Source organism: Lynx canadensis, chromosome X (assembly GCF_007474595.2).
Source record: "Lynx canadensis isolate LIC74 chromosome X, mLynCan4.pri.v2, whole genome shotgun sequence".
Taxonomy (NCBI): Eukaryota; Metazoa; Chordata; class Mammalia; order Carnivora; family Felidae; genus Lynx; species Lynx canadensis.
The window spans coordinates 80834138-80858483 of NC_044321.2; positions in this window are offsets into that span (position 1 = coordinate 80834138).

Below are 24346 nucleotides of genomic sequence, written 5' to 3' on the forward strand. Positions count from 1 at the left end.
AGCTCCAGAATTTTTGTTAGTTCCTTTTAATAATTTCTTCCTGTTTATTCATGTTCCCCATTTGGCAAGACATTAATTTCCTGGTTTATTTTAGTTCTTTTTCTATGGTTTCCTTTAGCTCTTTGAGCATATTAAATTCAGTGACTTAAAGCCTTTCCCTAGTAAGTCCGGCTTCCTCAGAGTCAGTTTTTACTAATTTCATTTTTGTTGTGAATAGCCATCCTTTCTTTGCACATTTCATATTTTTCTGCTGTTGCTGAAACTCGACATTTTGAATAGTATAATATGGCACCTCTGGAAATCATATTCTCCCTGAGGATTTGTTGTTGTTGGCTGTTGTGGATTGTTGTTTGTTTGTTTAGTGACTTTTCTAAATTGATTTTGTAAAGTCTGTAGTCTTTATCATGTCTGCCACTGAAACCTGTGTTGCCTTAACTTAGTGATCAGCTGGTATTTTGACAGTTACTTTAAATACCTGGAGCCAGTAAAAGAAAAAAAGAAGAAACACTCCCAGTATTTGCAGATTGGTTTGTGCTGGTGAACTCGTTCACTGCTTAGCCAGACCATTTTCAACTCTGTATTAATTTTCACTTTCTTCTTGCACAGAGTCTGAAGGCTAGCTGGAGGTGAAAGGCCTCCTCAGGTCTTTGAAACAGTTGCATTCCATCCTGGGCATATGTGTGGTCTTCTCAGTCTCCCTGTATATTGGGGAACTTTTAAAAGCCCTTATTTTCCCATGTATTTCCTTTCCTAGCCTCTTCCTCCCAGTTTTCTCATTCTATTTATTTTTTGACCTTGGTACTGTCCTTTACCCCAGGCTGCTGTGTCTAATATCCAAGCCTTTAAATGCTTTTGACAAAAGTCACTCTACTCCTGGGAAGGCTCTGAGGCAAAATAAAGGGAAACCTTGGTGTCTTCTGTGAGGAGGACCAGCGAGATGGTCAAGACCCACAGATACAATTGAATAAGGTCCATAATGTTCCTTCTGGTACTAGCAAACTTCACTAGCTGATCTGGAGTATTGAGGATGATAGTCTGGTAATTTAAAATGTCATGGCACTCTCTTACTACAATGCAGGAGCTTTTATCTTAAACTAGTTTTCCCCTGGTTGTTTTAAGTTTTTATTAGATTCCAGAGTCCTGCAAAAGTTGATATTGACCATTTTTGACATGGAATCTTTGAGTTCCCTACTCTACCATTTTTGGTGATGTCTTTATATTTTTCAGTTCTCTACAACATAATGGCAGCATACAATTATTTTTAAAAACTACCTTCTTTAAAAGAACAGTACAATATTATGCTTGCTTCTTCTCACAAATTTTAAAATAGAGTACTTAATTAATTATACTGTTTGGTACTTTGCCACAAATAATATTTGATGTGTTTGACATGATTTTAAAACATTCTTTTGTTTAGTTGTTCTCTGGCATGTAGCTGTGGAAACTTCATATTTCTAAATATGTTGAAAAGTTATATACAAGTTTAAAAATGATAGATGAACATCAAAACATAAATTTTGTTATCATTGTGAGTAGTAACTATTTGGGTATTGTTTGAGTGCTTCTAAAAACAATAAATAATGCAATTGAAAAAATCATGTTTGTTTAAAATAAATTTTCTTAAGTTTAAAAGGTTACTAGTAAACTTTTTTTCCCTTTTACCTCATGCTTTTACCATATCTGCCAAGAGGAAACATTTCCTCCCTTAAGTCTCTTAAAAATAACCAGGAAAAAAGTCAGTGAAAAAGTTAGTATATATCTTTCAAAATTCTTCCCTCTCCCCTAACAGACAAGGCATGGGCTATAAGACAAACAACCTAAACTTGAGTCCACAACTCTGCCACTGTTTCTGTGTATCTAAACAAGTCATTTAACTTCTCCCAAGTCTACTTTACTAGATTTAACCAAATTGACCAAATTTAACAGTGTTTGAACAGATTGCATGGGATAATGTACATAAAGATGCTTGTAAATTATAAGGCATATTCACATATGTTACTATTAATAACTATCATCTTCCTGAAACACGCACACATGCACACACAATGAGGTGGGTCTGTTAGCCAGGAGCCAAAAGATTTGGCAACTTGGGCAAAAATGACAAGGTGGAAAATAGTAATGTAATCCATGAACTAAGAAGCATAGAAATATTTATTAACAGAGAAATATTATTAATAGGAAAATCAAGAATTATGGTGCATTTCCATAATAAGAACACTATGCACAGTTAAAATGAATGACCTACATATCCATATAGCAATGAGTGAAAGTCTTAAACATGATAAACCTGAGAGAAACAGGTTGAAAACACAATTCTTTGCCAATGTGTTTGACAGTGTAAAAACTGTCAAAATGTTTACGTGTCTAAAAGTAATTCTATATATATTTTAATATTTTTATATTTTATATAATATACTTTTTATTTTTCAAATATATTTTACATACTTAAATTTAGGTATATACATATATAGGCAAAGTGTAGAAACATATGTGTAAAGATATATACCAACTTAAGAGTGTGGTTACCTCTGGGGAGAGAATGGGGTAAATGGAGATGGAGGCTAACTCAGCTATATTAAAATCATGTGATTGTTTAAAAATTCAATGTAATAGTCTTCATATATTTCAGAGCATGAGGTAACTGTATTTTTATTATTTTTTAATATTTATTTATTTTTGAGAGAGAGACAGAGGGTGAGTGCGGGAGGGGCAGAGAGATTGGGAGACACAGAATCAGAAGCAGGCTCCAGGCTCTGAGCTGTCAGCACAGAGCCCGATGTAGGGCTCGAACCCACGAACCGTGAGATCATGACCTGAGCTGAAGTTGGACCTTTAACTGACTGATCCACCCAGGCGCCCCAGTAACTATATTTTTAATGACAAAAATGAAAGCCAAGACTTATTTTTAGGCGAAAAATGAGTTTTGGATCCATATACATCATGTGTTTCTACCAAACATATTCATAAATACATGTGGTTCACTATATGCATAGTAAAAAACTTTTAAATCTACACACGAACTTGTTTCACATTCGATATCATTTTGATGATCTATTGCTATGTATCAAACAAGACCCCAAAATAGTAGCTTAAAACAATATATTACTTTTATTAGAGTTATAATAATCATCACCACCATCATCATTTCTTTTTTTCTTGAATATTTTATTTTTTTCTTCAATATATGAAATTTATTGTCAAATTGGTTTCCATACAACACCCAGTGCTCATCCCAAAAGGTGCCCTCCTCAATTACCATCACCCACCCTCCCCTCACTCCCACCCCCCATCAACCCTCAGTTTGTTCTCAGTTTTTAAGAGTCTCTTATGCTTTGGCTCTCTCCCACTCTACCCTCTTTTTTTTCCCTTCCCCTGCCCCATGGGTTTCTGTTAAGTTTCTCAGGATCCACATAAGAGTGAAACCATATGGTATCTGTCTTTCTCTGTATGGCTTATTTCACTTAGCATTACACTCTCCAGTTCCATCCACGTTGCTACAAAGGGCCATATTTCATTCTTTCTCATTGCCACGTAGTACTCCATTGTGTATCTAAACCACAATTTCTTTATCCATTCATCACTTGATGGACATTTAGGCTCTTTCCATAATTTGGCTATTGTTGAAAGTGCTGCTATAAACATTGGGGTACAAGTGCCCCTATGCATCAGTACTCCTGTATCCCTTGGGTAAATTCCTAGCAGTGCTATTGCTGGGTCATACGGTAGGGCTATTTTTAATTTTTTGAGGAACCTCCACACTGTTTTCCAGAGTGGCTTCACCAGTTGGCATTCCCACCAACAGTGCAAGAGGGTTCCCGTTTCTCCACATCCTCTCCAGCAGCTATAGTCTCCTGGTTTGTTCATTTTGGTCACTCTGACTGGCGTGAGGTGATATCTGAGTGTGGTTTTGATTTGTATCTCGCTGATGAGGAGCAACGTTGAGCATCTTTCATGTGCCTGTTGGACATCCGGCTGTCTTCTTTAGAGAAGTGTCTATTCATGTTTTCTGCCCATTTCTTCACTGGATTATTTGTTTTCTGGGTGTGGAGTTTGGTGAGCTTTTTATAGATTTTGGACACTAGCCCTTTGTCCGATATGTCATTTGCAAATATCTGTTCCCATTCCATTGGTTGTCTTTTAGTTTTGTTGATTGCTTCCTTGGAAGTGCAGAGGCTTTTTATTTCCATGAGGTCCCAATAGTTCATTTTTGCTTTTAATTCCCTTGCCTTTGGGTGTGTGTCATGGAAGAAATTGATACGACTGAGGTCAGAGAGGTCTTTTCCTGCTTTCTCCTCTAGGGTTTTGATGGTTTCCTGTCTCACATTCAGCTCCTTTACCCACTTTGAGTTTATTTTTGTGAATGGTGTGAGAAAGTGGTCTAGCTTCAATCTTCTCCATGTTGCTGTCTCGTTCTCCCAGCACCATTTGTTAAAGAGACTGTCTTTTTTTCCACTGGATATTCTTTCCTGCTTTGTCCAAGATTAGTTGGCCATACGTTTGTGGGTCTAGTTCTGGGGTTTCTATTCTATTCCATTGGTCTATGTGTCTGTTTTTGTGCCAATACCATGCTGTCTTAATGGTTAGAGCTTTGTAGTAGAGGCTAAAGTCTGGGATTGTGATGCCTCCCGCTTTGGTCTTCTTCTTCAAAATTACTTTCGCTATTCAGGGCCTTTTGTGGTTCCATATGAATTTTAGGATTGCTTGTTCTAGTTTCAAGAAGAATGCTGGTGCAATTTTGATTGGGATTGCATTGAATGTGTAGATAGCTTTGGGTAGTATTGACATTTTGGCAATATTTATTCTTCCAGTCCATGAGCACGGAATGTTTTTCCATTTCTTTATATCTTCTTCAATTTCCTTCATAAGCTTTCTATAGTTTTCATAAGGTCCCAGTAATTCACTTTTGCTTTTAATTCCCTTGCCTTTGGGGATGTGTCGAGTAAGAGATTGCTACGGCTGAGGTCAGAGAGATCTTTTCCTGCTTTCTCCTCTAAGGTTTTGATGGTTTCCTGTCTCACATTTAGGTCCTTTATCCATTTTGAGTTTATTTTTGTAAATGGTGTGAGAAAGTGGTCTAGTTTCAACCTTCTGCATGTTGCTGTCCAGTTCTCCCAGCACCATTTGTTAAAGAGGCTGTCTTTTTTCCATTGGATGTTCTTTCCTGCTTTGTCAAAGATGAGTTGGCCATACGTTTGTGGGTCTAGTTCTGGGGTTTCTATTCTATTCCATTGGTCTGTGTGTCTGTTTTTGTGCCAATACCATGCTGTCTTGATGATGACAGCTTTGTAGTAGAGGCTAAAGTCTGGGATTGTGATGCCTCCTGCTTTGGTCTTCTTCTTCAAAATTCCTTTGGCTATTCGGGGCCTTTTGTGGTTCCATATGAATTTTAGGATTGCTTGTTCTAGTTTCGAGAAGAATGCTGGTGCAATTTTGATTGGGATTGCATTGAATGTGTAGATAGCTTTGGGTAGTATTGACATTTTGACAATATTTATTTTTCCAATCCATGAGCAGGGAATGTCTTTCCATTTCTTTAAGTCTTCTTCAATTACCTTCATAAGCTTTCTATAGTTTTCAGCATACAGATCCTTTACATCTTTGGTTAGATTTATTCCTAGGTATTTTATGCTTCTTGGTGCAATTGTGAATGGGATCATTTTCTTTACTTGTCTTTCTGTTGCTTCATTGTTAGTGTATAAGAATGCAACTGATTTCTGTACATTGATTTTGTATCCTGCAACTTTGCTGAATTCATGTATCAGTGCTAGCAGACTTCTGGTGGAGTCTATTGGATTTTCCATGTATATCATGTCATCTGCAAAAAGTGAAAGCTTGACTTCATCTTTGCCAATTTGGATGCCTTTGATTTCCTTTTGTTGTCTGATTGCTGATGCTAGCACTTCCAACACTATGTTACACAACAGCAGTGAGAGTGGACATCCCTGTCGTGTTCCTGATCTCAGGGAAAAAGCTCTGTTTTTCCCCATTGAGGATGATGTTAGCTGTGGCCTTTTCATAAATGGCTTTCATCATCTTTAAGTATGTTCCTTCTAGCCCGACTTTCTCGAGGGTTTTTATTAAGAAACATTGCTGAATTTTGTCAAAGGCCTATTCTGCATCGATTGACAGGATCATATGGTTCTTATCTTTTCTTTTGTTAATGTGATGTATCACGTTGATTGATTTGCAAATGTTGAACCAGCCCTGCATCCCAGGAATGAATACTACTTGATCATGGTGAATAATTCTTTTTATATGCTTTTGAATTTGATTTGCTAGTATCTTATTGAGAATGTTTGCATCTATATTCATCAGGGATATTGGCCTGGAGTTCTCTTTTTTTACTGGGTCTCTGTCTGGTTTAGGAATCAAAGTAATACTGGCTTCCTAGAATGAGTCTGGAAGTTTTCTTTCCCTTTCTATTTTTTGGAATAGCTTGAGAAGGATAGGTATTATCTCTGCTTTATACGTCTGGTAGAACTCCCCTGGGAAGCTATCTGTTCCTGGACTCCCATTTCTTGGGAGATTTTTGATAACTGATTCAATTTGTTTGCTGGTTATGGGTCTGTTCAAGCCTTCTATTTCCTCCTGATTGAACTTTGGAAGCGTTTGGATGTTTAGGAATTTGTCCATTTCTTCCAGGTTGTGCCGTTTGTTAGCATATAATTTTTCATAGTATTCCCTGATAATTGCTTGTATCTCTGAGGGATTGGTTGTAATAATTCTATTTTCATCCATGATTTTATCTATTGGGTCATCTCCCTTTTCTTTTTGAGAAGTCTGGCTAGAGGTTTATCAATTTTGTTTCTTTTTTCAAAAAAATAACTCTTGGTTTCATTGATCTACTCTACAGGTTTTTTTTTTTTAGATTCTATATTGTTTATTTCTGCTCTGATCTTTATTATTTATCTTCTTCTGCTGGGTTTAGACTGTGTTTGCTGTTCTGCTTCTATTTCCTTTAGGTGTGCTGTTAGATTTTGTATTTGGGATTTTTCTTGTTTCTTGAGATAGGCCTGGATTGCAGTGTATTTTCCTGTCAGGACTGCCTTCGCTGCATCCCAAAGCGTTCGGATTGTTGTATTTTCATTTTCGTTTGTTTCCATATATTTTTTAATTTCTTCTCTAATTGCCTGGTTGACCCATTCATTCTTTAGTAGGGCCAGGTGTTCGTTAACCTCCATGCTTTTGGAGGTTTTCCAGACTTTTTCCTGTGGTTGATTTCAAGCTACATAGCATTGTGGTCTGAAAGTATGCATGGTATGATTTCAATTATTGTATACTTATGAAGGGCTGTTTTGTGACCCAGTATGTGATCTATCTTGGAGAATGTTCCAAGTGCACCTGAGAAGAAAGTATATTCTGTTGCTTTGGGATGCAGAGTTCTAAATATATCTGTCAAGTCCATCTGATCCAATGTATCATTCAGGGCCCTTGTTTTTTTTATTGACCGTGTGTCTAGATGATCTATCCATTTCTGTAAGTGGAGTGTTAAAGTCCCCTGCAATTACCACATTCTTCTCAATAAGGTTGCTTATGTTCATGAGTAATTGTTTTATATATTTGGGGGCTCCCGTATTCGGCGCATAGACATTTATAATTGTTAGCTCTTCCTGATGGATAGACCCTGTTATTATTATATAATGCCCTTCTTCATCTCTTGTTACAGCCTTTAATTTAAAGTCTAGTTTGTCTGATATAAGTATGGCTCCTCCAGCTTTCTTGTGACTTCCAGTAGCATGATAAATAGTTCTCCATCCCCTCACTCTCAATCTAAAGGTGTCCTCAGGTCTAAAATGAGTCTCTTGTAGACCGCAAATAGATGGGTCTTGTTTTTTTATCCATTCTGATACCCTATGTCTTTTGGTTGGCGCATTTAGTCCATTTACATTCACTGTTATTATGGAAAGATATGGGTTTAGAGTCATTGTGATGTCTGTATGTTTTATGCTTGTAGCGATGTCTCTGGTACTTTGTCTCACAGGATCCCCCTTAGGATCTCTTGTAGCGCTGGTTTAGTGGTGACGAATTCCTTCAGTTTTTGTCTGTTTGTGAAGACCTTTATCTCTCCTCCTATTCTAAATGACAGACTTGCTGGATAAAAGATTCTCGGCTGCATATTTTTTCTGTTCATCACATTGAAGATCTCCTGCCATTCCTTTCTGGCCTGCCAAGTGTCAGGAGGGAGATCAGTCATGAGTCTTATAGGCCTCCCTTCATGTGTTAGGGCACGTTTATCCCTCACTGCTTTCAGAATTTTCTCTTTATCCTTGTATTTTGCCAGTTTCACTATGATATGTTGTGCAGAAGATCGATTCAAGTTACATCTGAATGGAGTCTCTGTGCCTCTTGGATTTCAATGCCTTTTTCCTTCCCCAGTTCAGGGAAATTCTCAGCTATTATTTCTTCAAGTACCCCTTCAGCACCTTTCCCTCTCTCTTCCTCCTCTGGATTACCAATTATGCGTAGATTATTTCTCTTTAGTGCATCACTTAGTTCTCTAATTTTCCCCTCATACTCCTGTAATTTTTATCTCTCTTTTTCTCAGCTTTTTCTTTTTCCATAACTTTATCTTCTAGTTCACCTATTCTCTCCTCTGCCTCTTCAATCCGAGCTGTGGTCATTTCCATTTTATTTTGTGGCTCGTTTATAGCATTTTTTAGCTCCTCCTGACTATTCCTTAGTCCCTTGATCTCTGTAGCAATAGGTTCTCTGCTTTCTTCTGTACTGTTTTCAAGCCCAGTGATTAATTTTATGACTATTATTTAAACTCACTTTCTGTTATATTGTTTAAATCCTTTTTGATCAATCATTAACTGTTGTTATTTCCTGGAGATTCTTTTGAGGGGAATTCTTCTGTTTGGTCATTTTGGATAGTCCCTGGAGTGGGCGGACCTGCCGGGCACTTCCCCTGTGCTGTCTTGAATAACTGGTGTCAGTGGGTGGGGCAGCAGTCAGACCTGATGTCTGCCCCCTGCCCACCTCTGGGCCACAGTCAGACTGGTGTGTACCTCCTCTTCCCCTCTCCTAGGGGCAGGATTCACTGTGGGGTGGCGTGGCCAGTCTGGGCTACTTGCACACTGCCAGGCTTGTGGTGCTGCCGATCTTGTGTATTAGCTGGGTGGATAGGCAAGGTGCACGGGGGCGGGAAGGGCAGGCTTAGCTCGATTCTCCTTCAGTAATCCGCTTCAGGAGGGGCCCTGTGGCATAAGGAAGGAGTCAGACCAGCCGCTGGAGGGTGGCTGCACAGAAGCACAGCATTGGGTGTTTGCGCGGTGCCAGCAAGTTCCCTGGCAGGAACTGGTTCCCTTTGGGATTTTGGCTGGGGGATGGGCGAGGGAGATGGCGCTGGCGAGCGCCTTTGTTCCCCAGCAAATTGAGCTCTGTTGTCCCATCCTGGGGCTCAGCAACTCTCCCTCCCGTTGTCCTCCACCCTTCCCGCTTTCGGAGCAGAGCTGTTAGCTTATAACCTCCCAGATGTTAAGTCCCGCTTGCTGTCAGAACACACTCTGTCCAGACCCTCCCCTTTTGCAAGCCAGACTGGGGCCTCAGCTTTGCCGGCGGGCCACCCCTCCACCCCGGCTCCCTCCCGCCAGTCCATGTAGCGCGCACCGCCTTGCCGCCCTTCCTACCCTGTTCCGTGGGCCTCTCATCTGTGCTTGGCTCCAGAGACTCCTTTCTGCTAGTCTTCTGGCGGTTTTCTGGGTTATTTAGGCAGGTGTAGGTGGAATATAAGTGGTCAGCAGGACGTGGTGAGCCCAGTGTCCTCCTACACCACCATCTTCCCCAAAATCCCTCTTCCACCATCATCATTTCTTATAGTTCTGTGGGTTGACTGGGTTCAGCTGGGTGTTTTTCCCATGACATCCCTTGCAAAGTTGCAGTTAAATCACAGCTTGAATTTTGAGCATCTGAAGACTCGAATGGACCGGATCTCCTGGCAATGGATGCTTGCCGGTGACAGGGAGCTCAGCTGGGGCTTTGACCCCATTGTCTAAAGTGTCAACATTAAACTAAAGTGTTTCATTTACCTATTACTATATAACAAACCACAACAAAATTTGGAGTAGCTTAAATAACACCAAACAATAATATCTTTCAAGATTATGTGGATTTACTGGACTCAGCTGATCAATTTTTCTGCTCCTTATGGATTTTTTGGGGATGTAGCAATTTCGAGTTTCAACTGATGGAATAACCTGAGTGGCTCAATTTACATGATTGGCAGCCAGAGATGGAATAATTTTCTGTGTCTGATTAGTACATTTGCCACAGCAACTTATTAGAAAGCAGGCAGGAAATACTGCATAAACAGTTCTGCCATTTGTATTTGGTTTACATAGTATATTTAAGACCTAATTTCACACCCAATGTGTAGAATTACACCTTTCTCTAAATGCCTGAATGGTGTTCTGACATATTTATGCACTCTGTAAAGTTTTGTATTCAATAAGACCCTAATTGATGGACATTTAGGATGAATCCATCTTTTGTGGGCTACAGAGGAAAAAGTGGTGAGCAGGATAGCACCCAGCTACTTGAACAGCTTATATCCTAGTGGGTTGCATGCAGAGGAGAGCAGGCCATTACAGAAGGAGTGATAAGTCTAATGAAGTGGGAGGGGTTACTTGTCCAGAGTGGATAGGACCCATGAACAGTTACTCCACAGAGTTCTGTTTTATGCCATCAGTCCCAAGGCCAGGCTTACCCTGAAGAGGCTCATTCCAGGGGTAGCATCATATAGAGGAAAGAACACAGCTGAATCAAGGGATAAACAATCTGCCGGTTAATTTTGGGTTCTGTCATGCACTTACTGAAGACTCTTATGTTGAGAACACCTTGGTTCTCATTTTAGGCCACCTTCCCCCTTCATGCCATGATCTCTCCTTAGGCACCAATCTCATCTTTACCTATATCTTCAGTTGACACCCACCCATATATGATCCCTGAATTTTCCTCTATAGCTCAGCCTCTGATCTAAATATCTTGCTACATTCTTAACATCACTACTGGAGTGTACAAAAGTATCAAGAAACCAAGATGGCCCATTGTGCTCCCTGCAAAAAAAAAAAAAAAAAAATATATATATATATATATATATATATATATCTCCATTATGTGTTGTTCATTCCAGTTAAAATTACCATCTATTACAAGGATGATCAGGTGAGTCATCTGAGAATCCCCCTAACAGTTCTCTCTTATACCTCCCATCCAATTTTCATATCTTTCATCTGTTTGTTCATTAATGAATATGTTTATTCATCTAGTAGAGAGAGGAATACCGCTGTATCAGGGGAGAAGGGGGATAATTACACAATCACAATCACAGTCATAGAGTGGGTTATCCATTGCAATGAGAAGAGGCTGCCTTACTAAGATTTTTCACAAGACAGAAAGGAGGCACCATAGTTGGTGATGTGGGTAAATTGGTAGGTTTGGTCGTGGGAACATATAAACAATCTCTTCTGTGATAGCATCTACTTTTCCAAAGAAACAAAAGGTCTAAAGAGCAGTTGATAATGTTGAGGTGTGAGATAGTGTTGAAGGTTTGTGTAGAGAATAGGTGTTGTGCCACAATGATCTCAGATATTGACAAAGTATATTGACTATGAAAATGTGGTAAGACTACCAGCCAGGTCTGAATATTGCTCCATACCTTGCATTAGCTTCCCTTCCACCTTAACTCCCACAACTCTCCTACTTTTTCTACCAGGTTCCAGCCACACTGGCTTTTTTTTCATCTTTTTTTGGAAGAAGTCATGCTCACTCCCACTTCAGAGTGTGCTGTTCCCTAGTCTAATGTCAAAAGATCTTCATACACACACAGCTCTTCCTTGTCATCCAGGTCTCAGATGAAAAGTTACATCCATAGTATGGCCTTATCTAGTGATAAAGCATGGCGCAATTCCAGGGATCATCATGCATAGCATAGTCTAAGTACATGATGCTCTTTGAAGTTGTTAAACTGGATGGCCCTGGACATCCTTCACTGTCCTCTCCATAAAATGCTATTTTCTATCCTATTTTCCTGTTTTATTTTTTTCATGGCACTCTTTACCCACTGAAATTATATTGGTTATTGTTTACTTTATCTGTATCCAAAAGAGAATGTAAACCTGATAAGGGGAGGGGACTTTCCTGTCTTATTGCCTAGCAGTTAGGCAAAAAGTAGACTCTCAGTAAACAAATGCTGCATGTCTGGATTTTTATATACCAAATACATGAAAACAGAAATAGGTACTTAAAGTTGAGTGGCAAAAACATCGATGTTGGAATCGAAGATCACAATATGTGAAATATTTAAAGAAGTGATACATGATGTATTCATCAGTTTTCAAACTATAGTAAACATCAGAATCTACCAGGGAAAAGGATTCCTGACCCTCAAACCCCAGGGAATGGGTTCAGCAGGTCTAGGGTAAAGTTTCAGAAGTTGCAGTTTTAAAAAAGATCCAGGTGACTCCAGTTGCCTGTGGCTCATGCTTATACCAACACATACCTTTAAAAATTGTGTTTTCCTAAGGAAAATTGCTTTTATACCATTAATCTGTTACCTATCATGCAGAGTTCTTATATCTTCAATTTGACTGCTGGAGTGATTAGTGGGAAACTAATCGTCTAGGACCTCAGATTGGTTTTTCAGATGGGATCTCATTTAACTCTTGGTAAACTATCAGGGTCTATTGGATCCAATTTTTGTTTTTGACCATTTCTTTGAGCATTTTTAACTATTTGTAAGGATTAATATTTCATGATTTCTACTCTTTCTTAGAAATCTTCCAAAGAACAAGGAGAAAATTTACCTCTTATTTTTAAATAGAGTAAGTCCATTCTATCTTGCACAACCACATGGGAGAATTGGGCTTTTTTTTTTGGTAAAATTAACATATGGGATCTCATTGATCTTATTTTTCCTATATCTTAAAACACCTTGTTATTTGTCATGCTAGGAATTATTTCATTATTAGTAAATTATTCCCAGCTCTACTAAAACGACTTAAAAAATAAGAGAAAGAAAAGATTGATGGAAGAGCTTACATTAGAAATAATGCAATAATAAAATAAATAATACCACATATCAATCACCATTTAGTTTTTTTACTGCATTGTCCAAAGTATTACACCATCTTTCAAAAAGATATAGAAGAAATTAAGAGACTCCATCTTTGCATTTATTTAACATAGTTTTCACTGAGCAAAAATGATTTTTTTTTCATTTTTCTTCCCAGGCTGGCAAAGAAAAGTAAATTGACAGAGAAATTCGTTTTACAATTATTAGAAAAGAAAGTACAGTGACATTAACACTCTAAATGCCATTACTGATAGTGAAATTGATATCTCAAACTATGAGTCTTCAAATGATAATATCTTAGATGATTTTTCAAACCTCAAAATCAATTACTGAATAGTGTACTTCTAAGGACCAAAATGATAAGTGGTGTTCTCAGTTTGTCACTTGCCATACAATATGTTGCAGCAAGAAGTAGGAAACATCCCAATTTGCTCAAAGGATGTGGGACAATTTTTTGTCATCTTTTATGATATTGGATATTTAATATATGGCTAGTATTTAATCAATAAGGTTTCTAAGTGAACAAATGCTGAATTCAGGTAAGTAGAGGGAAATAGATCAGGTATAAATAAAAAATGTCATTGGACTGGTCATTCTAATTGGTGTTTATCAATCTAAAAATAAAAATGTCTTGCAATTATGGAGAAAAGAAGATGGCAATCCTCCCTTCAACAAAATTATGAGCTGTTAATGTTTTGAAAATTTTCTGTTTTGATGATATAAAAAGAACTAGAAGTAATGATAAGACAACTTATTGGGGATATAAGTGAGGAAGAAGTGAAAAATCAATACCTACAAGATGGATATATTCCAAGTTCAGGGATGAGAGTTGATAAGGAGTGAGCTGCATTCAAAGGACTATGTCCTTTTTGAGTATAAATACTTTCAAAGCTAGGAAAATGAGGAATAAAATTGTGTTTGCTATATTTAAATTCTTGTTAAATTTTCTGATTCAGCTGTTCTTCATTATCCCTTTATTTTTACTTCTATGAATTATTCATAAAGTGACTTAATACAAAAAACATCAAACGGGTATTTTGTACCCAGAAGGTGATGATGATTTTGTCCGGGTATTCTGAGGGTTAACATTCTAAACACTACTGAGTGACTGGGATAACTCAATATTTTTTCCTTGTTTAATGGATGAGGCTGGTGCAAGGGAAGTGACCTCTCCAAAGTGCCTTCATGATGGGACCTCTTGACTCTCATTTTAATGTTCTGTCTAGTCAATATCACACCTTGTACTTCCTTATCACCTTCTGTGCCTCAAGATGGAAGTTCACAGATTTCTCTGTTAATCTAGAAGTCAAAGTGAGACAACTGAAAATCTTTGAAATAGAAATGTAAGGGAAGATTTTCTTCCCCTGAGACTCAACTGGAGGATCATTCAACTAAGTGGAAATGATGTAATAACATTCTTTCTCCAGGGCTCTATCAGGTAGCCAATTATATCATAACAAATTGGCACAGAAAATCATGTGGGCATGTAATGAATTTGTATGCATATCCCTTTGTGCGGTTAAATTTTCAAGTATTCTTTTTGGTAGTCAAACTTCATTTCATGTCCAGGACACTTCTTTTAAAGAATAGAAGAGGCAAAGTGGGAAGGGAACTGGCAATTCCTAAAGTGCTTCCCCGGGTTCCTAACGCTGGTGCTTTAAAAATGAAGAAAGGTGAGAGTCAGAGTAGGTAAATATCATTCCCAGGGTCCAGTTAGTAGAAGGCTGAGGAGACCTTGCCAAGAGTTGTCTGACTCCAGGGACCATGATCTCACCACTCTCCCACTGCGACCTCCTTTTGAGATGGTGGCCTTGCAAGAATGAGGAATGAATGAGTTTATACATTCTGGGCAGGCCGGGTTCATGTTGGGTGTTACAGATTAGTAGGGGACTTGTACTAATACATATCTTCCTCCATTTGAAGATTTCTGATAGATACATAAGGGAGCTCATGTGAGAAGTCTGGGGTAAAGATATAGATTGGCTTTTGCATATTTCAATCCCATTCGGTGCATACTAACTGCATGGTGGCCATGCAGTCCTTTGTTTTTTCTGGGCCTCATTACCCAATCTGCAAGCTAAAGTTCCTTGACTAAGTGTTAAGGTCTCCTTCTATTCTGTTTTCATAAAAGCTAAAGATGGCCACTTAATTTTTGGATCTTGAAAAGTGAGTCAGAATTCCTCATCAATCACTCCATCATCCTGTGCATGCTGCATTCAAGTTATACCAGACTGTCTCCTGACTGTGCACCCCAAGCACACTGGGTACATTTTCATTTCCATGACTTTGTATAGCCAAGAATGTCCATACATGCATTCCATTTCCTTTCACAATCCTACTCCTCCTGTAAGATTTAGCTGAAAATCCACCTTCTTCTCTGATGATTTTTACTGGCATTGCCTGATATACAATATTTGTTAAGGAAGGGAATGCCAAAAAAAATGAGGGCATTAACCAATGAACGTTTAATATCCTGAATGCGTAAAGAGCAGTAAATATCAGAAAAGATGGTTAATTGTAATAGTAATTAGGGAAATGGAGTTGAAAACAACAAAGAGTAATATTTCACAACCATCAATTAGCAAGACTTATTTTAAAATTCTCTAAATACCTGCGGTGCCTAGGTGGCTCAGTCAGTTAAGTGTCTGACTTCAGTTCAGGTCATGAGCCCACAGCTCACGAGTTTGAGTGCCATGTCAGGCTTTGTGCTGACAGCTCAGAGCCTAGGACCTGCTTTAGATTCTGTGCCTCCTTCTCTCTCTGCCTCTTCCCCACTCAGGCTCTGTATATCAAAAATGAATAAATGTTAAAAGAAATTTTAAATTCTTATTTTTGATATGACATACAAATGAGAATTTCTTTTTGCTTTGAGTATGACGTATAAAGGAATATTTTCAAAGTTACAGAGAGGGAAGGAGGCAAACCATTAGAGACTCTTAAATACTGAGAACAAACTGAAGGTTGATGGGAGGTGGGGGAGAGGGGAAATGGGTGATGGGCATTAAGGAGGGCACCTGTTGAGATGAGCACTGGGTGTTGTATGGAAACCAATTTGACAATAAATTACATATAAAAATAAATAAAATGCTAATAAATAAATAAATGTTATAAATTAAAACAAAATAAATAAATACAAATACTTATATGAAAAAATAACAATATTGAAATACAAAAAAAAATGAGAATTTTCGTCTGCTGCTAATGGCAATTTAAAAAGACAGAAGCAGAGACAGAGGAGGAAGATGGCAGCGTAGGAGGACGCTGGGCTCACTGTGTCTTGCTGACCACTTAGATTCCACCCACATCTGCCTAAATAACCCAGAAAACTGCCAGAAGACTAGCAGAACAGACGCTCCAGAGCCAAGTGTAGACAAGAGACCCATGGAAGAGGGTAGGAAGGGCGGAGAGGTGGTGCATGCTACACTGACTGGTGGGAGGGAGCCAGGGCGGTGGAGGGGCAGCCCTCCGGTCAAGGCAGAGCCACCGAGTCTGGCTTGCAAAAGCAAGGGGCCAGACTCTGTGAGTTCTGACAGTCAGTGGGACTTAATATATGGAATGTTATAAGTCAACAGCTCTGCTCAGAGAGCCAGAGGGCTAGAGGACAATGGGAGGGAGAGTTGTTGAGCTGTGGAGGACAAACCTCAGCTTGGTGGAGAACAAAGGCGCTGGACAGCGCCATCTCTCTTGCCCATCCCCCAACCAAAATCCCAAAGGGAACCAGTTCCCCTCACGGAACTTGCTTGCACTGTGCAAACACCCAATGTTGTGCTTCTGTGGATCTGTCCATGTGATGGGCCTGCCTCCCTCCCGGTGCCACAGAGCCCCTCCCCCAACAGACTACCAAAGGCAAAGTGAGCTGAGCCTACCCCTTCCACCCTGTGCACCTTGTGGATCCACCCCGGCTAATATGCCAGATCCCATAGAAGCAGCACCACAAGCCTGGCAGTGTGCAAGTAGCCCAGACAGGGGCCACACCACTGCACAGTGAGTCCTGCCCCTGGGAGAGGGGAAGATAAGGTGAACACCAGTCTGACTGTGGCCCCAACAGTGGGCTGGGGGCAGACATCAGGTCTGACTGCGACCCTGCCCACCAACACAAATGACTCCAGACAGCACAGGGGAAGAGCCCTGCAGTTCCACACCACTCCAGGGACTATCGAAAATAACGAAACGGACGAATTCTCCACAAAAGAAACTCCAGGAAGTAGAGACAGCTAACAAATTGATCAAAAACGATTTAAGCAATATAACTGAACATGAATTTAAAATAATAGTCATAAAATTAATCACTGGGCTTGAAAACAGCATAGAGGACAGCAGAGAATCTATTGCTACAGAGATCAAGGGTCTAAGAAACAATCATGAGGAGCTGAAAAATGCTACAAATGAGGTGCAAAATAAAAGGAGGTGACCACAGCTCGGATTGAAGAGGCAGAGGAGAGAATAGGTGAATTAGAAGATAAAATTATGGAAAAAGAGGAGGCTGAGAAAAAGAGAGATAAAAAAATCCAGGAGTATGAGGGGAGAATTAGAGTTCTAAGTGATGTGATGAAATGCAACAATATCAGTATATTAGGGATTCCAGAGGAGGAAGACAGAGAGAAAGGGGCTGAAGGTGTACTTGAACAAATCATAGTTGAGAACTTCCCTGATCTGGGGACGGAAAAAGGCATTGAAATCCAAGAGGCACAGAGAACTCCCTTCAGAAGTAACTCGAATCGATCTTCTGCATGGCATATCATAGTGAAACTGGCAAAATACAAGGATAAAGAGAAAATTCTGAAAGCAGCTAGGGATAAATATGCTCTAACATATAAAGGGAGAAACATAAGACTAGTGACGGATCTATCTACTGAAACTTGGCAGGCCAGAAAGGAATGGCAGGAAATCTTCAATGTGATAAACAGAAAAAAACATGCAGCCGAGAATCCTTTATGCAGCAAGTCTGTCATTCAGAATAGAAGGAGAGATAAAGGTCTTCCCAAACAAAAACTGAAGGACTTCATCACCACTTAACCAGCCCTACAAGAGATCCTAAGGGGCATTCTGTGAGTGAAATGTTGCAAGGACCACAAAGCACCAGAGACATCACTACAAGCATGAAACCTATAGACATCACAATGACTTTACACCCATATCTTTCCATAATAACACTGAATGTATATGGACTAAATGCCCCAACCAAAAGACATACGGTATCAGAATAGAGAAAAAAAAACCAAGACCCATCTATTTGCTGTCTACAAAAGATTCATTTTAGACCTGAGGACACCTTCAGAGTGAAAGTGAGGTGATGGATAACTAGCTATCATGCTACTGGAAGTCACAAGAAAGCTGGAGTAGCCATACTTATATCAGAAAAACTAGAATTTAAATTAAAAGCTGTAAAAAGAGATGAGTAAGGGCATTATATAATAATTACAGGGTCTATCCATCAGGAAGAGCTAACAATTATAAATGTCTATATGCCGAATATGGGAGCCCCCAAATATATAAAACAAGTAATCACAAACATAAGCAACCTTATTGATAAGAATGTGGTAATTTCAGGGGACTTTAATACTCCACTTACAACAATGGATAGATCATCTAGGCACAGGATCAATAAAGAAACAATGGCCCCGAATGATACATTGGATCAGATGGACTTGACAGATATATTTAGAACTCTGCATTCCAAAGCAACAGAATATACTTTCTTCTCGAGTGTACATGGAACATTCTCCAAGATAGATCACATACTGGGTCACAAAACAGCGCTTCATAAGCAGAAAAGAATTGATATCAGGCCATGCACACTTTCAGAGCACAATGCTATGAAACTTGAAATCCACCACAGGAAGAAGTCTGGAAAACCTCCAAAAGCATGGAGGTTAAAGAACACCCAACTAAAGAATGAGTAGGTCAACCAGGCAATTAGAGAAGAAATTTAAAAATATATGGAAACAAATGACAATGATAATACAACATTCCAAACGCTTTGGGAGGCAGCGAAGGCAGTCCTGAGAGGAAAATACATTGCAATCCAGGCCTATCTCAAGAAACAAGAAAAATCCCAAATACAAAATGTAACAGCACACCTAAAGGAAATAGAAGCAGAGGAGCAAAGACACCCCAAACCCAGAAGAAGAAGAGAAATAATAAAGATCAGAGCAGAAATAAACAATATAGAATAAAAAAAAACCTGTAGAGCAGATCAGTGAAACCAAGAGTTGTTTTTTTGAAAAAAGAAACAAAATTCATAAACCTCTATCCATGCTTCTCAAAAAGAAAAGGGAGATGACCCAAATAGATAAAATCATGAGGGAGAATGTAATTATTACAACCAATCCCTCAGAAATACAAGCAATTGTCAGGGAATACTCTTCAAAATTATATGCCAACAAATTGGACAACCTGGAAGAAATGGACAAATTCCTAAGCACCCACACACTCCCAAAATTCAAACAGGAAGAAATAGAAAACTTGAACAAACCCATAACCAGCAAAGAAATTGAATCAGTTATCAAAAATCTCCCAACAAATAAGAGTCCAGGACCAGATGGCTTCCCAGTGGAATTCTACCACACATTTAAGGCAGAGATAATACTTATCCTTCTCAAGCTTTTCCAAAAAATAGCAAGGGAAGGGAAACTTCCAGAATCATTCTATGAAGCCGGCATTCCTTTGATTCCTAAAGCAGAGAGAGACCCAGCAAAAAAAGAGAACCGCAGACCAATATCCCTGATGAATATGGAAGCAAACATTCTCAATAAGATACTAGCAAATCGAATTCAGCAGCATATAAAAAGAATGATTCACCATGATCAAGTGGGATTCATTCCTGGGCTGCAGGCTTGGTTCAACATTCACAAATCAATCAATGTGACACATCACATTAATAAAGAAAAGATAAGAACCATATGATCATGTCAATCGATGCAGAAATACTATTTCACAAAATTCAGCATCCTTTCTTAATAAAAACCCTCCAGAAAGTCAGGATAAAAGGAACATACTGAAACATCATCAGCGCCATTTATGAAAAGTCCACAGCTAATATCATCCTCAGTGGGGAAAAACCGAGAGCTTTCTCCCTGAGATCATGAACACGACAGGGATGTCCACTCTCACCGCTGTTGTGTAACATAGTGTTGGAAGTGCTTGCAATCAGACAACAAAAGGAAATCAAAGGCATCACAGTTGGCAAAGATGAAGTCAAACTTTCACTATTTGCGGATGACATGATATACTTGGAAAACATGATAGACTCCACCAAAAGTCTGCTAGAACTGATACATGAATTCAGCAAAGTTGCAGGATACGAAATGAATGTACAGAAATCAGTTGCATTCTTATACACTAACAATGAAGCAACAGAAAGACAAATAAAGAAACTGATCCCGCTCATAATTGCACCAAGAAGCATAAAATACCTAGGAATAAACCTAACCAAAATGTAAAAGATCTGTATGCTGAAAACTATAGAGAGCTTATGAAGGAAATTGAAGAAGATATAAAGAAATGGAAAATCATTCTGTGCTCATGGATTGGAAAAATAAATATTGTTAAAATGTCAATACTACCCAAAGCTATCTACACATTCAATGCAATCCCAATCAAAATTGCACCAGAATTCTTCTCGAAGCTAGAACAAGCAATCCTAAAATTTTTATGGACCCAGAAAAGACCCTGAATAACCAAAGTAATTTGAAGAAGAAGACCAAAGCGGGAGGCATCACAATCCCAGACTTTAGCCTCTACTACAAAGCTGTCATCATCAAGACAGCATGGTATTGGCACGAAAACAGACGCATAGACCAATGGAATAGAATAGAAACCCCAGAACTAGACCCACAAACGTATGGCCAACTCATCTTTGACAAAGCAGGAAAGAACATCCAATGGAAAAAAGACAGCCTCTTTAACAAATGGTGCTGGGAGAACTGGACAGCAACATGCAGAAGGTTGAAACTAGACCACTTTCTCACACCATTTACAAAAATAAACTCAAAATGGATAAAGGACCTAAATGTGAGACAGGAAACCATCAGAACCTTAGAGGAGAAAGCAGGAAAAGACCTCTCTGACCTCAGCCGTAGCAATCTCTTACTCGACACATCCCCAAAGGCAAGGGAATTAAAAGCAAAAGGGAATTACTGGGACCTTATGAAGATAAAAAGCTTCTGCACAGCAAAGGAAACAACCAACAAAACTAAAAGGCAACCAACGGAATGGGAAAAGATATTTGCAAATGACATATCGGACAAAGGGCTAGTATCTAAAATCTATAAAGAGCTCATCAAACTCCACACCCGAAAAACAAATAACCCAGTGAAGAAATGGGCAGAATACATGAATAGACACTTCTCTAAAGAAGACATGCAGATGGCCAATAGGCACATGAAAAGATGTTTTCTCTGGTTTTAATTGAATATTTTATACGATTCCATTTCCTCTCCTCTCTTAGCGTATCAATTATGCATATTTTTACATTTTTAGAGGTTGCCCTTGAATTTGCAATATACATTATAACAATCCAAGTCCTTTTTAGAATAACACTATACCACTTAAAGAGTAGTGCAAGTATTTTGTAACAGTGTTCCCAATTCCTCCCTTCCATTATTTATACCATTTCTGTCATCCACTTAATTTATCCATAAGTTATAATCACCAAATACGTTGTTGCTATAAATAGTTTAAACAAACAATTATTGATTAAGATCAATAATAAGGACAAATTTTATTTTACTTTCATTTATTCCTTCTCTAGCACTCTTCCTTTCATTATATAGCTCTGAGTTTCTGACCTATATCAGTTTGTTTATCTCTAAAGAACTTTTGAAATATTTCTTGCAGAAGAGGTCTACTGTTTACAAATGAATTTTTCTTTGAGAAAGTCTTTATTTCTCCTTCACTTCTGAAGGATAACTTCACTGGTCCAGAATTCTAGGTTGATGATTTTTCTTCCAACAATTTAAGTATTTCACTTAAATTCCACTCTGTTCTTGAATGCATGATTTCTGAAGAGATATTCAATGTAATTTTTATCTTTTCTCCTCTATAGTTAAAGTCTGCCCACCCCCAGTTTCTTTCAAGACTTTCTCTTTGTCTTTCTACAATTAGAATATGATGTTTTCTTGGATGTACCAGGCTACTGATAAGCCCATCAAAAGTATTCTTCATTTCTGTTACAGTTTTTCTTTTTTATTTCTGTCGTTTCCTTTTTTTAAAGTTTTTATTTAAATTCCTTTTAGTTAATATACAGCGTAATGCTAACTTCAGGTGTACACTATAGTGATTCAACACTGCCATACAACACCAAGTGCTCATTACAACAAGTGTACTCCTTAATCCCCAGCACCTATTTAACTCATCTCCCCACCTACCTCCCATTTGGTAACCATCAGTTTCTCCTCTATAGCTAAGAGTCTGTTTCGTTGTTTGCCTCTTTTTTCCTCTTTTCTCATTTGTTTTGCTTTTAAATTCCACATATGAGTGAAATCATACAGAATTTGTCTTTCTCTGACTGACTTATTTTTGCTTAGCATAACACTCTCTAGCTCCATCCACTTTGTTATAAATGGCAAAATTTCATTCTTCTTATGACTGAGTAATATTGCATTGTATATATATACACACCACTTCTTCGTCGTCCACTCATCAGTCAATGCACACTTGGGCTCTTTCCATAGTTTGACTATTATAGATAATGCTGCTATAAACATTGGGGTGCATGTATCCCTTTGCATTAGTATTTTTGTGCTCTTTTTGTAAATACCTAGTAGTGCAATTGCTGGATCACAAGGTAGTTCTATTTTTAATTTTTTGAGGAACCTCCGTACTATTTTGAGTGTGGTAGCACCAGTTTACACTTCCACTAGCAGTGCAAGAGTGTTCCTCTTTCTCCACACCCTTGCCAAAACTTATTGTTTCTTTTTTTTTATGTTTTATTTTTTTATTTATTTTTTTACATTATTTTATTTTTTTTTATTTTTTTTAATATTTTTAAATTTTTTTTATATATATATATGAAATTTATTGACAAATTGGTTTCCATACAACACCCAGTGCTCATCCCAAAAGGTGCCCTCCTCAATACCCATCACCCACCCTCCTCTCCCTCCCACCCCCCATCAACCCTCAGTTTGTTCTCAGTTTTTAACAGTCTCTTATGCTTTGGCTCTCTCCCACTCTAACCTCTTTTTTTTTCCTTCCCCTCCCCCATGGGTTCCTGTTAAGTTTCTCAGGATCCACATAAGAGTGAAACCATATGGTATCTGTCTTTCTCTGTATGGCTTATTTCACTTAGCATTACACTCTCCAGTTCCATCCACGTTGCTACAAAAGGCCATATTTCATTTTTTCTCATTGCCACGTAGTATTCCATTGTGTATATATACCACAATTTCTTTATCCATTCATCACTTGATGGACATTTAGGCTCTTTCCATAATTTGGCTATTGTTGAGAGTGCTGCTATGAACACTGGGGTACAAGTGCCCCTATGCATCAGTACTCCTGTATCCCTTGGATAAATTCCTAGCAGTGCTATTGCTGGGTCATAGGGTAGGTCTATTTTTAATTTTCTGAGGAACCTCCACACTGCTTTCCAGAGCGGCTGCACCAATTTGCATTCCCACCAACAGTGCAAGAGGGTTCCCGTTTCTCCACATCCTCTCCAGCATCTATAGTCTCCTGATTTGTTCATTTTGGCCACTCTGACTGGCGTGAGGTGATACCTGAGTGTGGTTTTGATTTGTATTTCCCTGATAAGGAGCGACGCTGAACATCTTTTCATGTGCCAGTTGGCCATCTGGATGTCTTCTTTAGAGAAGTGTCTATTCATGTTTTCTGCCCATTTCTTCACTGGGTTATTTGTTTTTCGGGTGTGGAGTTTGGTGAGCTCTTTATAGATTTTAGATACTAGCCCTTTGTCCAATATGTCATTTGCAAATATCTTTTCCCATTCCGTTGGTTGCCTTTTAGTTTTGTTGGTTGTTTCCTTTGCTGTGCAGAAGCTTTTTATCTTCATAAGGTCCCAGTAATTCCCTTTTGCTTTTAATTCCCTTGCCTTTGGGGATGTGTCGAGTAAGAGATTGCTACGGCTGAGGTCAGAGAGGTCTTTTCCTGCTTTCTCCTCTAAGGTTCTGATGGTTTCCTGTCTCACATTTAGGTCCTTTATCCATTTTGAGTTTATTTTTGTAAATGGTGTGAGAAAGTGGTCTAGTTTCAACCTTCTGCATGTTGCTGTCCAGTTCTCCCAGCACCATTTGTTAAAGAGGCTGTCTTTTT